A 14,983-nucleotide genomic window follows, 5' to 3' on the forward strand; every position below is an offset into this window, starting at 1 on the left:
GCTTTGTGAGCGTGGGTGAAGAGCTTGAAGGTGATCCTCTTGTTGACGGGGAGCCAGTGCAGGTCTTTCAGGTGGGCTGTGATGTGGCTGTGGTGGGGGATGTCGAGGATGAGGTGTGCAAAGGCGCTCTGTATGCGTTGTAGTCGTTTCTGGAGATTGGCTGAGGATCCTGCCTATAGAGCGTTGCCATGGTCCAGTCTGCTGCTGACGAGGGCCTGGGTGACCGCCCTTCTGGTTCCGGTGGGGATCCATCTGTAGATCTTGCGGAGCATGTGGAGGGTGTTGAAACAGGAGGAGGAAACAGCGTTTACTTGCTGGGTCAAAGACAGTGCGGAGTCCAGGATGACTCCCAGGTTGCGTACGTGGTCAGTGGGCGTCAGTGCAGCTCCCAGTGTGGCCGGCCACCACGACTAGTCCCAAGCGGAGGGGGTGGATCTGATGATGAGGATCTCTGTCTTGTCCGAGTTCAGTTTCAGGCGGCTGTTCATCATTGTGAGAAGTTGGCCTGGTATATGATGTTCACCAGTTAAAGTGACCACCTTGTACCATGCCAAGCAACCCTTATGGTGTGGTTGTAAGTCAACCTTTTCGGACCAGCTACCCTAGTGGTAGCGTAGGCTAAGCAGTCTTTCAGGCCTGTGACCTGGTCACAGCAAGGACATGTGGTGATATACCTAACATCTCTGCATGTGTCCTGTACTCCACTTCTGACCATAGAGAACTCTCTAGGTCATTGCCCAACAAACATTCTACTGGGTGGTCTGCACTAACCACAACCCTTTTGAGGCCAGTTACCCCTCCCCATGAGAAGTTAACAATAGCCACACTATGAGAAGTAGTGGTATTGCTGGCATTGGTCACCAGGTAATTCTCACCTGGTATGTACTGTCCAGGATCCACAAAGCCTGGTGTCACCATAGTGACACTGGCACATGTGTCCCTGTAGGCTTGAGCCACTTTTGTATTTATCAATGGAGTCTGTCTGTACTTGCCCAGGTTACTGGGGCTCACAGTCAGGGACAAATCCATGTCCCCATCACAGATCAAGACTGCCTGTGTAAGGGTTCTGTCTAGGTCAGAATCTCCTTCAGTTCCCATAGTGATTCCACTACACCCTTTGTCTGGGGACCAACACTGCTAACAGTACTACTGGGAGCAGGTGCCTTAGGGGCAACAGTGTTGGGGGCTCCACCCTTCTTACAATCACTAGTCCAGTGAGTTGTATTCTTGCAAGATTTGCACCAGGGTTTCTTTGGACCTTCTTTCTTCTTTCCCTTGGATTGTTGGGACCCACCCTCATTAGTACTAGTTTGGGGCCCTGTTGAAGACTTCTGGTCTTTGGATTTCTGATCACTACCCTTTTGGTCTGTTTTCTTCTGATCACCCCCTTGGCCCTGGTTCTGGTTCCTTTGCTTAACCCTGGTTCTGACCCACTTGTCTGCCTTCTTTCCCAATTCTTGGGGAGAGGTCAGATCCGAGTCAACCAAGTGTTGATGCAGTTGCTGGTTTTGACAGTTATTTAAAATCTGTTCTCTCATCATCAAATTGTACAATCCTGTATAATCTGGAACCTTACTTCCCAGCAACCAACCCTCCAAAGCCTTAGTGGCACATTCAACATATTCAGACCAGTCCTGAGTCTGTGCCTTCTGGGTATCTCTGAACATTAACCTGTACTGCTCTGTGGTTAAGCCTAACGCATCAACCAGGACACTCTTCAGGACTCTGTAGTTTCTGACATCCTCCTCTCTAACAGTGAGGAGTCTATCTCTGCCTCTACCTTCAAAGGAGAGCCATAAGATTGCTGCCCACTGGTCCTCAGGAACCTGCTGTACTTTGCAGGCTCTCTCAAGAGCAGTCATCCACTTGTGGATATCATCCCCACTTTTGTAGGGGGGCACAACCTTGGACAGGTTCCTATTATCAAAGACCCTATCTTTGTCCCTCGGGACAATGCTGCCACCAGTGGGTACAGACCCACTCTCTCTAGGTTGCCTAGCCTTGATCAGTTTCTCTTCCATCAGGGCTACTTCTAGCTCCTGTTTCCTGATTCTCAGCCGAGCTTCCTGCATTCTGGCCTCATGCTCCCTCCTCTGAGGGCTGGTCATCCTTCTTCTGGAGTGACCCTGAGAGCCTCTAGAGGCATGAGAGGCATTGGAGTCACCTGAGTGATTCCTCTGTCTCCCAAACCCGTGGTTAAGTCCACTGGGGAAAATCAATGGGGGGAACCCATTGTCATTCCCCAATAGTCTTAGGTTAGCTGTGCCAAGTATAACACTTGGTACTGGACTATTTCTCCCATCAGAATTACTACTACTGTCAGACTCACCCCCTTTGTCATTCTCATCCCTATGCTGATCCTCATCATCTGTAGTCTGATTCTCACCTAAGGGGTGACTGTTAGGAAGGGGTGCTTCAGTAGCATCTTCAGAAGGAGGGCCTCTTGTTCCAGTCCCTAAGGGGCCTAACTCGGAGGCTTTCTTGAGAGCTCTCTGATCTTCATCAGTTTGTAAGAGTTCTCTGAGTTCAGCAGAGGTAGGGTTCCTGGGCTGTTTAAGGCCCCTGGAATTAGCCAACTGCCTGAGCTCATTCTGGTTTAGGGTAGCAAAGATGGATGGTGCCCTCTGGGGGTCACTCTCGACAGAGATGGGTACCTTGGTCCCCTCTGCTCCAGCCATTGCTCTTAAGTGTGGGTGGATGTGTTGCAACTACCTACACTTGGGTTTTCCTACTAAACCTATCTAGTAGTTGTAGTCAGGGTGTGCTACTCCCTTTGCTCTACAACAACTAAGTTCAGGAGAACTTAAGTATATAACTAACTTGTTTTATATGTACCTAAAGGTACCTGTATGATCTTTCAATTGGTAACAAAGAGATTACAGAGGTAAAACACAGCAAGCTCAAATCCCACCGCTGCCACCAATGTGAGAAGTTGGCCTGGTATATGATGTTCACCAGTTAAACTGACCACCTTGTACCATGCCAAGCAACCCTTATGGTGTGGTTGTAAGTCAACCTTTTCGGACCAGCTGCCCTAGTGGTAGCGTAGGCTAAGCAGTCTTTCAGGCTAAACTCGTTTTGGCATGTAAAGCAAGCTGTTTTACCATATGTAACCCCCCTTTATACCAATGAAAGGACACCACACAGATATATATTCAAAATATATATGTATTTATTACTCAAAGTATCCCCTAGACTCTTTATGAGCACAGGAGCACAAATCGTTAAACAAGAAAGTATCACAATATACAGAAGTTGCACTTTATATGGATAGGCCCTGGTGGCCACTCAAACCATATACTAAAATAGTGGTATAAGTACCACGAACAGGAAAGGGAAAAGGTCTAGGGCCTCTAGAATCGCTGGGCCTACAAGGAGCTAACTTTATTTAGTGACCAGGAGGTCCACGGGTCACGTGTGCAGTGAGGAAAGTTACACGCGGGCTCCCATAGGTTTTCAATGGGTGCGTAAATGTTCAAAAGTTACTGCTAGAAGGATCTTCTGGTTGGACTACGAACTTAAGACTTCAAACCTAGACACTAGAGATGTTACTCTACACTTGTGCACCAGAGTGCCAGCGTTACCTCACCCACAGGAAGCGGGTGCATAGGTCTCGAAGTGCGTCGGGTTTCGTCTATCTGTTCAATGGAGCCTGATGACAAAGATGCTGCAGGCGGTCGGTCCAGAAGAGATGCGGTGGATCCAAGGGTGGATCGGAGTTGTAGAAGACCTGTAAGCAGAGGGGACAGTGTTCAAAGTCACTAGCCAGTGACCGGCGTGGCACCAGGTAGGTACCAGGCGATGTCGTGTGCCAACAGGTGAAGAGGTGTAGCTTGTCTCTGCAGCCACGTGGTCCCTGAAGGTTGACGACGTCCAGGAGTTGGTTCACGAGCTGTCCCACGCAGGCTCTCGCTGTCGGCGGTGTTGACAACTCAAAAGAAGCAAACAAGCCTTGGCAAAAGCAGGAGTTGCAGGAATCGAAGAAAGCTGTTAGCTCTGACCAGCAAGGTCAGAGGGGCTGCTCCTTTGGAGGGAAGCAGGGGCCAGTCTGCAGCAACGAGACCAGCATCGTAGTTTTCAAAAAGGGTCACCAAGATGGCCACTAGCCAACGGGCCAGGTACCGGTTAGGCGCGTCGAGTTGCAAAGTGCAGAGGGGCCCCACGCAGATCGTGGAGATGCTGGAGGGCTCACCTTTGGTGCAGATGCTGCTCGGGTGTTGGGCTTCTCAGGACCCAAAGCACAACTCGGAGGGAGCCTCTGTTGTCGCGCTTGTAGCTTGTCGAGTGTCTTCCAAGATGGCTGGCTCAACGTGTCTCGGTGCCTCCACGGGTTCCTTCTTTGCAGGGACTGTGGATCGGGCTGTGAGAGGTCTGGAGGTCCAGTTCTTGTCAGTCTCTGGGCTCGGGCTCCGGCGGGAGGCGGCGGCAAAGCAGATGTCGATTTGCTGGATGGTGCTTGCGTTAGCAACGTGGTCACTCCCTGACCATAGGGGAGATTTCCTTCAGTCTTCTGTGCAGCAGAAGGTCGAAGTTCCCGTCTTCTTCTTTGTTGTAAGTTGATTCCAGGATGTCTGAAGTCTTAGGACACAGCTCCTACCTTTAAGCGGATTCTAGGGGCCGGACTACCTGCTAGGTCCCTCCCTAAGGGTGGGACCAGGAAGGGGGGGTGGTTACACCCCCAATCCTTTGTCCAGCTCGCCCCAGGTCCGGGGCTGGTGTGCCCCAGGACCGGTTTGAACTGGCATATGCACCGAGGCTCCTTGTGAGCCTCAGGCATGTCTGATTCTATTCAAGCCCTACCTGACCAATACACAAAATCCTGTCTGGGGTGGTGCTCGCACCCCCCCTGGCAGGAAACCCTTTGTCCACGTCTCCCAAGCTGGAAGGACTCCCAGCAGCAGGAGGGCAGACTTGTGTCTGTGGTGGCAGCGTCCATTTTGTGGAGCTGAGGCTATGTCTGATTATACCCGGGTTTCAGGTTCTGTACATGTCGTGTCCCTCTAGAAGGGTGGAATGCTAACCCCGTCTCCAGAATTGGCGAGGGGTTAGTATTCCAATTCGTATGACACCTTACTCGACATGTTTTGATAAAGCCAAACCAAAGATAGCATTTAACCGCGAGGTTCATAATGCACTTAAGAGTATATGGTATGGCGATATCTGGAAACGGTAGAAGGAAGTTGTTCCGACCACTGCAGACGGGCTCAGCTCAGGCCAGAGCACCATCTCACATGAAACCAAGCACTCTGCCTTCAGGATTGTTAAGGCCTGCCATAGGAGTGACTTATAGGTTAACATGTGTCCCATTTAAGGTTAGGTATAGGTATACTACACCTAAGTAAGAGGTGGTTACACCAACTTACCCCAGCTGAGTGATCAGCCAGTTGTGTCAAATTTGTTAGGCCAGGCCAGGGGTGGCACAATACATGCTTCAGCCCCTGGTAGGCCTCAGATACACCAATGCCCTGGGTACCTAGTGTACACTGGTACAGGGGCTGACAGGGTGATCCAGTTCCAATGGGTTATGCACCTAAAGTGCATAGTGTCAATTTAGTAGAGAGAACAGCAGGCTGGGGGTCTGATTAGCAGGCCCACAGCCTCAGTATGTCAAAAACCAGTGAAGCAAAAAGCAAAAATTTGGGGTGACCATAGGATAGCAGACCCTACTCTCCTACAATCATCCATTCGGCGATGGCCTTCATCCCTTCGTGGAGATTGGACTTGGCGGTGGTGGGGGCCTTGGTGAGGGAGAGGATCAACTGGGTGTCGTCAGCGTATGAAATGATGTTGAGGTTGTGCGATCAGTCGTTGTTGGGGAGTGGTGCCATGTAGACGTTGAAGAGTGTCGGGCTGAGGGACGATCCTTAGGGTACGCCGCAGATGATCTTGGTGTCCTTGGAGCGGAATGGGGGGAGGCGGACAGTCTGGGTTCTGCCGTTGAGGAAGGAGGAGGTCCAGTCCAGGGTTTTGTCGCGGATCCCTGCGTAGTGGAGGCCTGTGCGGAGGGTGTGGTGACAGATGGTGTCGAAGGCGGCCGAAAGGTCCAGGAGGATGAGGGCAGCGGTTTCTCCGTTGTCCATCATGGCCCTGCTGTCGTCAGTGGTGGCGATGAGGGCTGTTTCGGTGCTGTGGTTGCTGTGGAATCTAGATTGGGACGGGTCCAGTATGTTGTTCTTTTAGAGGAAGGAGGTCAGTTGTCTGTTGACAATCTTCCCGATAACTTTAGCTGGGAATGGGAGGTGGGAGATGGGCCGGAAGTTCTTGAGGTCCTTGGGGTCTGCTTTGGATTTCTTGAGTAGAGCGTTGATCTCAGCGTGCTTCCAGCTCTCTGGGAAGGTGGCAGTCTCGAAGGAGCTGTTGATGATCTTGCGGAGATGTGGTGCGATGGTGGAGCTTGCTTTTTTGAAGATGCGGTGCGGGCAGGGGTCAGATGGTGAGCCGGAGTGGATGGTGTTCATGATTTTGATGGTGTCTTTGTCGTTGACGTGGGTCCAGGAGAGCAGAGGATCGATGTGGCTGGGGAGCGGTGGGTCAGGGGTGTCTATGTCTGTCAGGGGGACTGGTTGCTGAAGCTGTCGTGGATGTCTGCGATCTTGCTGTGGAAGAAGGCGCCTAGGGAGTCGCAGAGGTCTTGTGACGGCGGGATGTCGTTGGAGTTGGAGCTGGGGTTGGAGAGTTCCTTCACGATGTTGAAGAGCTCTTTGCTGTTGTGTCCGTTGTTGTCAATGCGCTCTTTGAAGGAGGTCCTTTTGGCGGTTCGGATGAGTTGGTGGATGGCTGCGGATGGCGCTCTTGTAGGCTGTGTTGCTGTCCGGTGTCTGTTCATGGAGCCACTTCTTCTCGAGTCTACGGTAGACCTGTTTGGATGCCTGGAGGTCTGCGGTGAACCAGATGGCTTTTCTGTTGGTGCGTCTGTTCGAGGGTTTCTTGATCGGGCAAGAGTGTTTGTGCAGTTGTCGATCCATTGCCTGAGGTGAAGGGCGGCAGAGTCGGTAGTGTCTGTTGGTGGGTTTCATGTGCGGGTGGTGATTATCTGGTCTTCAGTGACTTTGCTGCAGCTGCGGTGGGGGGCCCGTTGTGCGCAGTGGTGTGTGGTGGGCTTCTCGAAGGTGAAGTGGACGCAGCGGTGGTCAGTCCAGTGGAGTTCGGTGGTGTGGCTGAAGGTGACGTGGTTGCTGGTGGAGAAGATGGGGTCGAGCGTGTGTCTTGAAGTACTGGGTATTTCAGACCCAGCGGTGCAGGGGCACACACCCTATGACTTCGGGGTTTCACCCTGTTCCGGACCAACAGAAACACAGAGTCTTCTGGGTGAAGTCAAAGAATCGTTTATTGGCTGCAGACCAATGACAGATATCCTAGAAGTACAACAGCGTGTATGTTCTCAGGAGACTGCTGAAAATCATAGGAGCGGACTTCTCCTTAAGTACAAAATATCATGCTCCAGGCACACATTCCTTGGTTTACGATATGGTCATATAAAAGCATACATTACAAATGAAAAAGCAGAGTCATGATGACCATCCCACATTCCAGTTCGGCCAGCCCACAATGATTTACACCGGAAGGTTCAGATCCCATGTTTGAAGTAAATAGACCCCCCAATAAACATGAGCATCTCCTGTTTTGGGAAACAAGTCATAAAGCAAGAACAAGCAGGTGTGGAAGAGATTAGCCGGGGGACTGTGTAGGATGAAAGGGTTTTATGACGGGTCAAGCCCTGATACGAATCACAGGTGGAGAGAGGAAGGGGAGCTCGTGAGACCGGTTTGACCCGGGGCAGCAGAGCCAGCTGCCCAGGTCACAGAGAAGTCAGAGGGAAAGCCCGTGTACTGTGAGGCCCGTATTAACTCCATCATAGCCTATGTGAGGGCAATGACAAGATGGCCACTGCTTCCAAAATGGAACCCGCGTAGTTGAGCAGAATACGTGTACACAGTGCATTCATAGCGAGAACGGCACATGAAGCACTCGTACGTGCCGCATTTACCATTTGCGGTTCGCTAATACCAAAATAGACAGGGGTAGGGCCCTGTCCCCTACGCGGTTCCGAAGAGCAAAGTACGACAGTCTGGTGGTGTGGGTGGGAGTCGTGACGAGCTGTTTGAGTCCGAGGTTGGCGAGGTTGTCGAGCAGGGTGGCGGAGTTGCTGCTGTTGATGTTCTCGAGGTGGAAGGTCAGGTCTCCGAGGAGCATGTAGTCTGTGGATGCAAGGGCGTGGTGCTGACGAAGTCGGTGATGGAGTCACTGAATTGCGGCCAGGGACCGGCTGGTCTGTAGATGATGGTTCCTCTGAGGGTGGTGTTGGGGTCGGTGAGGATCTGGAAGTGCAGGTGTTCGGCGGCGAACGGTGTGTCGTCGATGCTGGTCGAGATTCTGAGGGTGTTTCTGTGGATGATGGCGATTCCTCCTCCTGTTCCGTTGGTGCTGTCCCTGCGAGCGTTGTCGGGTGCCGAGTGTGAGAAAGTGGCCTGATATATGCTGTCCACTAGTTCTAGTGGGCACCTTGTATCAGTCCAAACAACCCCTTATGATGAATGGTTAAAGACAACCTTTATTGAAAGCTATCCTAGTGGTGGCTATGGAGAGCAGACTTCAGGCTAAGTCTTGAAGGAATGTAAAGCAGCTTGTTTTACCAGTCTATAATCTCTTGAATGACCAAATGAAAAGACAACCACACCAGGTATATATTCAAAATATATATATTTAAGATAAAACACACCCCTCTAGTCTCTTTATGAGACTGGAGTTCGAAGTACTTAAGTTACAAGATAGCAATCATCAGTAATAGCACAAATACATGTTTGGGCCATAGGGGCGTACCAAACCATATACCAAAAAAGTGGTATAAGAACCACGACTGGGATAGACACTAGGCCTATTGCCTGTAGAATCGCTGGGACCCCAAGTAACCACCCAAGGTAGTGACACAGGGGACCCACGGGGACTGTATGCAGTGTGGAAACACAACCGCGGGTTCCCGTTAACTTCTAGGGCAATGTCGCGGTTGGAAATTTAATGATTAGGGACACTTCTAATCGAGTCAGGACCAAAACCTTTTGGACTTAAGAAGTGCTAGGGCTAGCACCCATGTGAGCACTGGAGTATTCGAGTTACCTCAGCCAGGAAAGCCGGGTGCATAGGTGTCTTTTGGTGTCGGGTCACGTTGTCGATTTCAATGGGAGCCTGCAAAGAACTGCTGCTGCCATGAAGAGGAGAAATGTCCGGAGAGATCCAAGCCTGGATCTGGGATGAAAGGAACCTGAAAGCAGAGGGGACAGAGTCAGGGTCACTTGCCAGTGCCCTAGGGCAGGATGGACCAATGCCCACAGATGTCGGGTGCTTTAGGTGAGTTGATGGGTGTCTTGACTCTTCAGCCACGAGGTCCAGCAGTCGTCGACAAAGTCCACAAGCCAGTTTCGAGCTGTCCTACAAAGTCTGTTGAGTGCTGTGGTGTCGGTGACCAGAATGGACCCAACAAGCCTTGGCAACAGCAAGTCACTGGAATTTAGAGAAAGGACTGTGGTGCAGACCAGCAAGGCCTGTGGGACTCACCCAGCAAGGGTAAGTCAGGGCACGTCTGGAGCAACCAGGAAAGCCCAATCAGAAAAGGAGTTGCCTTCGTGGGGACCTGCTAGCCAATGGGCTAGTGATCGCGAAGGAGCCTCAAGCAGTCACACTTGAAGCTGGCCCACGGGTCACTCGTGGAGTGGAGGCCAACAATATTTGGTGCAAGAGGTGATCAAGGCTGGGGCTACTTGGAGCCCAAAGCATAACTTCGAGGAGGACCAGGAAGATAGTGTTGCTGCAATAGTTCATGGTGTCCAGGGGTCACAGTTCCACGTCACCCATGATAGCCATGGGCCTCAGCTTTACTGTGGGCTCAGGGTAGCCTCGGTGAAGTCTGGAAATCCACCTCTGGTGATGCAAAGACTTTGGCGTCCGGCGGGAGCTTCAGCGATGCAGACCGGTCAGTTGCTTCTTTGGTGCATGCCAAGCAGGGGAGTCACTCCTTGAACCCAAGGGAGATCTCTTCAGTCTTCTAGTCAGGATAGAACATCGAAGGTCCAGGATGTATGTTGCAGAGTTTCGTCCAGGGTAATCTAAAGTCCTAGGGACTGGATTCCTATACTTATAGTAAGTTTAGGGGATGGACTAACTCTAAGGCCCCACCTATGGGTGGGCCTGGAAAGAGGGGTGGTTACACCCATTTCCTTTGTCCAGTTTCACGCCAGAGCAGGGGCAGGTAGCCCCTGCAACCGGTTAAAACTGGGCTATGCACAGGGACAGCAAACGTGCCCCCTGTGCAGGACTTCAAAGCACCAGAGAGTGCTCCCGCCCAGTCCCAATACACATTAGCTTGTCTGGGGAGGTGGTCACACCTCCCTTCAACAGGAAACCTATTGTCCAGGCCTCCCCTGCTGGAGTTTCGGTCAGCAGCAGGAGGCCAGACCCGTGTCTGTGACAGAGGCATCAATTTTGTGATGCCAGGGCTCAGGAAAGTCCTATCGGGTTTAGCCAGTGTGAACATGTCTCTCCCTCTAGAAGGGTGGAATTCTACCCCCGCCGCCAGAATTGGCGGGGGGGGGGGTAGTATTCCAAAGCGTTTGACACCAAACACGACATGTTTTGATGCAGTCATTCCAAAGTTAGCATTTACAGTGAGGTTATAATGCACTTAAGAGTATATGGTATGGCTGTATCACAGAACAGCCATAAGGAAGTATTTCCGAAAGGTGCAGAGGGGCTCAGCTCATGCTTGGGCACCCTCTCAAACAAAACCAAGCACTCTGCTTTCAGGATTGTCAAGGCCTGTCATAGGAGTGGCTTATAGGTTTATATGTGTCTGTATATTTGTGTGGATATAGGTAGCCTATACCACTGTAAGGCGTGCAAGCACACCCTTACCCAGGCTGCAGTAGCAGACCTGTGGTGCTATTTTGGAGTGCTTCCCAGGGGTGGCATAAAATATGCCGCAGCCCCTTGTAGGCCTCTGAGGTACCTAGGCCCTAGGTACATAGTATACCATATATTAGGGGCTTATAAGGCACTCCAGAATCCAATTAAATATGTACCTAATGTACATGCAATGTACATGCAAACCATTTTACAGAGAAAGCCCTGAATAGCAGGATCCCAGTCCAACTAAGTCATAAACCAGCAAAACACCAGGAAAAAAGTGAGGGCAACCATAAAGTCAGATTGCACCTTCCTACAAGTGGCATAGGGCAAACCGAGTTGAAAGTTCCCTTAGAGAGCAAGAGCGAAGGATGGAAAGACTGCAGGCCTTCACTATGAAAATATCAAGTGCCTAGAGAAGTTTGTACAGGGAAGAGGCTACAAGCTCTGCTTAGGTCGGTTCTTTCTCCAGGGAATGTGATTTGATGTGATGACACTAGTCATTAGAGGGGGGAACTGATAGCGCGTGATGGTGCTCTAAAATTGTAGGGGTGCATTATAATCACAGATAGTCCGCACCCACATATATTCTTGTGTTGTATTAACTTTGGTTATTAAGATTGTGAATGGCCATCTAACCCGAGCTTCAATTGGAATTCCATAGAGCATATTATCAAGCCCATTATCGCCGTTTTAGCGGCAGTTTTCTGCCGCTAAAGCGGTGATAATTTTATCGCCTGTCTTGATAATATACTCCTTGGTGCTAGATGTTGCTCTCTCATCCGTCTCCGCTCCAGCCCCGCTTTGCACATTCTACATTCTACTCCTACCTCACACGCTTACATCATGTGGGCGTTCTGTCGCAGGGTGGGTGTTCCCTCGCAGGAAAGCCCCATAAAACTGACGCAAAGAAATCTACAAGATTTCACTGAGTCAGTTTTACAACGCTGCTGCATCAAATCCTTACGCCTGCTTCAAGCAGGCGTAAGGAGTGACGCACCACGTTAAGTATGGGTGGCCCCTGTGCATTGCAGGAGTTGCGTCGCACTTGCAACACGATTCCAGCAATGCGCCGCCCGTACGCCACAAGATGCGTCACGCATCTGCCCCTCCTTGCACCATGGTGCGCCACATTGTAAATGCAAAGTATCTGTGGAGGCGCAAGGGGGGATTGCGTGACGCACCTTTTCTGGCGCATCCCTGCTGATTTGCAGAGATGCACCAGAAGTTGTAAAGCTGCCCCACAGTGAATAGTTTAGAATGTTTATTTCAACTAACGTGCTCTGTAGTGCAGTACACAAGCTAATACTAGCAGCAAAATGCATAAAAAGAATATAATCAGCATTGTTACAAGTCCATATACTACGAATGGGATAGCATAGTATAATGACAGTGGATGAAGCAATATAGCGCCTTACCACCCTCCCCGTTCTAGGAGCAATGTTATTATAAGAATAGAGGACCTCTGTGCTTGGACAGCGGAACCCCCTACCTCAAGTCTAGATGATATGGTTTACATCTCCGGACAAGCACAGCTCTTCCTGGTGGAAAGGTTCTCTCCAAGAGACATATTAACAAGGTTAAGATAATTATCGCTGGCCCCACATAGCGGTAGAAATATTATCGCTGGCTATCGCTGAAAATTTTCGCCATGTACACCTTCCATTCGGGTGCCCATGGTAGCCTCTCGCGGCTTGATCATGTCCTTGTCCCTGCGGCCTATGCTGGGAGAGTGGGAGAGGTGCGCCATCTGGCGCGGGGTATTTCAGATCACTCCCCGCTCCTGTTGCACTTTGATGTCTTCCCGAGGGGGGAGGGCAGGGTAGCTCCAATCAATGCCTGGTACCTGCGCGACCCCACTATTCGTGCTGACTTGATTAAATCCTTGCAGCGGTATTTTGAGGAGAATGTGGGGTCTGTCCCTTCGGCTATCTCCCTGTGGGAAGCCTTTAAGACAGTTCTTAGAGGGGAGGCCCTCTCCTTTATCTCTCATGCCCGGAGGCGGGAGCAGGAGGAGGTGACCCGGGTGGAGGCTGAAATTACTGAATTAGAGGGTGATCTGGGGAGTGGGGTGACGGATGCTGCACTACATGTTCTACACCTTAAGCAGGCGGCCTATAGGGCCCTCGTCACGGAGGCGGCCAGGGGCCTCAGTAGAGAGCAACAGGGGCGACTGTATGATGTGGGTGATAAGGCTGGTAAATTGATTGCGTGGTTGGATAAAAAGGAGAGAGCGAGTCGTGTGGTCCCGCTGATTGAGAGGATGGATGGTGTGCGTATCACCGAGCCAGAAGACATTGTCTCTTGCTTCGCAGATTATTTCCGCGAGGTGTATTCCCCGGTTTCTCCCTGCTCGGAGGAGGATTCCCATGCCCTGCTTCGAGATATCGCGCTGCCCTCCCTTTCGGTGGAGGACAGGGAGTCGTTGGATGCCGCTCCCACCTCGGACGAAATTGCCCTCGCCATACGCTCGGTCGCATCTGGCAAGGCCATGGGCCCGAACGGCATCCCTATCGAGTTGTATAAGCTGCGACCGGATGTACTGGCACCCCACCTCCGCGCGATGTTCCTGGCGGCCCACTCGCGGGGCTCCCTCCCGCCGGACCAGCGCCTGGCTACAATCGTGGTGATCCACAAGGAGGGGAGACCCCGAGACCGGGTTACATCCTATCGGCCTATCTCGCTCTTGAATGCGGAGCCCAAAATCCTCGCCAAGGTGCTCGCCAACCGGCTGGTCGGCGTGGTGGGCGATCTGGTCCACCAAGACCAGTCCGGCTTTATTCCCCATCGCAACACGGCCCTTAACCTGCGGCGCTTACACGGGGTGCTCGCGCGTGTCCCGTTTGTGCGGGAGCCGGCCATCTTGGCGTCCTTAGACGCCACCATGGCGTTTGACACGCTCGAATGGCCATACATTTGGGCGATGCTGGCGAAATTTGGATTTGGACCGGGATTCATCAGCTGGGTCAAATTGTTATATTCGGGCCCATTGGCGCAGGTGGTGGTAAATGGACGAGTCTCGGCCCCATTCGCGCTGGGACGGGGCACGCGACAGGGTTGCCCCTTGTCGCCGCTCCTGTTTGCACTGGCCCTGGAACCCCTGGCGGAGTGGCTGCGGTGGCACCCTTCCATCCGTGGTCTCCGTTGGACCCCCGAGTATGAGGACCGCGTGTCCCTCTACGCTGACGATATCCTTTTGTACCTAGCCTCCCCGCGCAAATCACTGATTGTCCTGGTTGATGTTCTGCGCTCCTTCGGCCGTAACTCAGGCCTTGTCATCAACTGGGCTAAATCATGTGTCTATGTGCTTTCCGGGGAGGCTCCTGTCCTCCCGCGGGACTGTCCGATCCAGATTGCCTCGCAGGGGTTTCGGTACCTGGGTGTCTATATTACGCTGGACCCGGAGGCCCGCTACGAGCGGAATTTGCTTCCCCCCCTCCAGCGCTTGAAGGAGGACGTCGCGCGCTGGCGGCGCCTGCCGCTTTCGCCGCTCGGCCGGGCGGCATTGTTTAAGATGATGTCGTTGCCGCGCTCCCTGTACGCTCTCCAGAACACTATGGACTTAGTCCCGGCGCGCTACTTCCGTGAGGTGGAGAGTCTACAGCGCCGCCTGTTCTGGGACGGGAGGCCGCGTATAGCCCTGGCGAAGTTGACGCTCCCGTGGTACGACGGGGGGATTGCCCTCCCGGATATTAAGCGGTATTACTGGGCCTCCCAGCTAGCTGCTATTAATCACGGCCTCTATGGGCCCGCCTTAAACCCGGCATTTGAAATGGACAAGATGCTCCTGCCCGGTGGCGACTACAATCGAGCGCTCTACTCTGGCGCGCCCGATCCCCGCTTGACGGGACCCACGCGTGTCATGGTGCGAGTATGGCACGCGGCTAATGCAGCTATGGGATGGAAGGACCGTTTAACCCGGGCGTCACCGTTGTATGCGCCTGAGAGGTTGGGCTCCCTGTGGACCTCGAAGGGCTTTGAGAAGTGGGACACGATAGGCATCAGTAAAGTGGGGGATCTCTGGACGAGGGGGGGATTTAAAACATTCGAGACGCTGCAGACGGAGTTTCAGCTGCAGGGCAGTGAA

The sequence above is a fragment of the Triturus cristatus genome, chromosome 8 (assembly GCF_964204655.1).
Source record: "Triturus cristatus chromosome 8, aTriCri1.1, whole genome shotgun sequence".
Classification (NCBI taxonomy): Eukaryota; Metazoa; Chordata; class Amphibia; order Caudata; family Salamandridae; genus Triturus; species Triturus cristatus.